This window comes from Oncorhynchus keta, unplaced genomic scaffold, assembly GCF_023373465.1.
Source record: "Oncorhynchus keta strain PuntledgeMale-10-30-2019 unplaced genomic scaffold, Oket_V2 Un_contig_27739_pilon_pilon, whole genome shotgun sequence".
Taxonomy (NCBI): domain Eukaryota; kingdom Metazoa; phylum Chordata; class Actinopteri; order Salmoniformes; family Salmonidae; genus Oncorhynchus; species Oncorhynchus keta.
Window position 1 is genome coordinate 1 of NW_026285677.1, and position 2,114 is coordinate 2,114.

General features: G+C 40.0%; 1 long non-coding RNA gene across 2 annotated transcripts; it reads left to right on the plus strand.

Moving 5' to 3' along the window:
- The first annotated feature begins 432 nt into the window (after positions 1 to 432).
- On the plus strand, positions 433 to 1,539 carry LOC127922935 (uncharacterized). Of its 2 annotated transcripts, none has more exons than XR_008112896.1 (3): positions 433 to 540; positions 1,238 to 1,435; positions 1,469 to 1,539. It is a non-coding gene; the product is annotated as an uncharacterized LOC127922935 (long non-coding RNA). The 2 variants fall into 2 exon arrangements; XR_008112895.1 differs by lacking the exon at positions 433 to 540 and having other exon boundaries at positions 1,163 to 1,270; positions 1,403 to 1,435.
- The last annotated feature ends 575 nt before the right edge of the window (positions 1,540 to 2,114 follow it).

The following is a 2,114-nucleotide window of genomic DNA, read 5'->3' on the forward strand; positions in this document are numbered from 1 at the left end:
CATTAAGCACCAGCTGTCAGAGCAGCTCACAGATCACTGCACCTGTACATAGCCCATCTGTAAAACAGCCCTTCCAATCTACCTCATCCCCAGACTGTATTTATCTATCTTGCTCCTTTGCACCCCAGTAAAGGTGCCTAGTTAAATAAATGTTAAAAAAAAATATATTAAACAAATAATCAAAAATCTCTACTTGCACATTCATCTACCATTCCAGTGTTTAATTGCTATATTGTAATGACTTTACCACCATGGCCTATTTATTGCCTTTAACTCCCTTATCCTCATTTGCACTCACTGTATTAATGACTGTTTATTGTTTGTTTACTCCATGTGTAACTCTGTGTTGTTGTTTGTGTCGCACTGTCTTTGCTTTATCTTGGCCAGGTCGCAGTTGCAAATGAGAACTTGTTCTCAACTAGCCTACCTGGTTAAATAAAGGTGTTCTCAACTAGCCTACCTGGTTAAATAAAGGTGTTCTCAACTAGCCTACCTGGTTAAATAAAGGTGTTCTCAACTAGCCTACCTGGTCAAATAAAGGTGTTCTCAACTAGCCTACCTGGTTAAATAAGGTGTTCTCAACTGGCCTACCTGGTTAAATAAAGGTGTTCTCAACTAGCCTACCTGGTTAAATAAAGAGTGTTCTCAACTAGCCCACCTGGTTAAATAAAGGTGTTCTCAACTAGCCTACCTGGTTAAATAAAGGTGTTCTCAACTAGCCTACCTGGTTAAATAAAGGTGTTCTCAACTAGCCTACCTGGTTAAATAAAGGTGTTCTCAACTAGCCTACCTGGTTAAATAAAGGTGTTCTCAACTAGCCTACCTGGTTAAATAAAGGTGTTCTCAACTAGCCTACCTGGTTAAATAAAGGTGTTCTCAACTAGCCTACCTGGTTAAATAAAGGTGTTCTCAACTAGCCTACCTGGTTAAATAAAGGTGTTCTCAACTAGCCTACCTGGTTCAAATAAAGGTGTTCTCAACTGGCCTACCTGGTTGAAATAAAGGTGTTCTCAACTAGCCTACCTGGTTAAATAAAGGTGTTCTCAACTAGCCTACCTGGTTAAATAAAGGTGTTCTCAACTAGCCTACTCTGGTTAAATAAAGGTGTTCTCAACTAGCCTACCTGGTTAAATCAAAGGTGTTCTCAACTAGCCTACCTGGTTAAATAAAGGTGTTCTCAACTAGCCTACCTGGTTAAATAAAGGTGTTCTCAACTAGCCTACCTGGTTAAATAAAGGTGTTCTCAACTAGCCTACCTGGTCAAATAAAGGTGTTCTCAACTAGCCTACCTGGTTAAATAAAGGTGTTCTCAACTGGCCTACCTGGTTAAATAAAGGTGTTCTCAACTAGCCTACCTGGTTAAATAAAGGTGTTCTCAACTAGCCTACCTGGTTAAATAAAGGTGTTCTCAACTAGCCTACCTGGTCAAATAAAGGTGTTCTCAACTAGCCTACCTGGTTAAATGAAGGTGTTCTCAACTAGCCTACCTGGTCAAATAAAGGTGTTCTCAACTAGCCTACCTGGTTAAATAAAGGTGTTCTCAACTGGCCTACCTGGTTAAATAAAGGTGTTCTCAACTGGCCTACCTGGTTAAATAAAGGTGTTCAACTGGCCTACCTGGTTAAATAAATGTTCTCAACTAGCCTACCTGGTTGAATAAAGGTGTTCTCAACTAGCCTACCTGGTTAAATAAAGGTACTCAATCACGCAACGGCAAAATAAAAGGTGTTCTCAACTAGCCTACCTACAAATAAAAAGGCTCTCAACTAGCCTTACCTGGTCAACAAAGGTGTTCTCAACTAGCCTACCTGGTTAAATAAAGGTGTTCTCAACTAGCCTACCTGGTTAAATAAAGGTACTCTCAACTGGCCTACCTGGTTAAATAAAGGTGTTCTCAACTAGCCTACCTGGTTAAATAAAGGTGTTCTCAACTAGCCTACCTGGCTAAATAAAGGTGTTCTCAACTAGCCTACCTGGTTGAATAAAGGTGTTCTCAACTAGCCTACCTGGTTAAATAAAGGTGTTCTCAACTAGCCTACCTGGTTAAATAAAGGTGTTCTCAACTAGCCTACCTGGTTAAATAAAGGTGTTCTCAACTAGCCTACCTGGTTAAA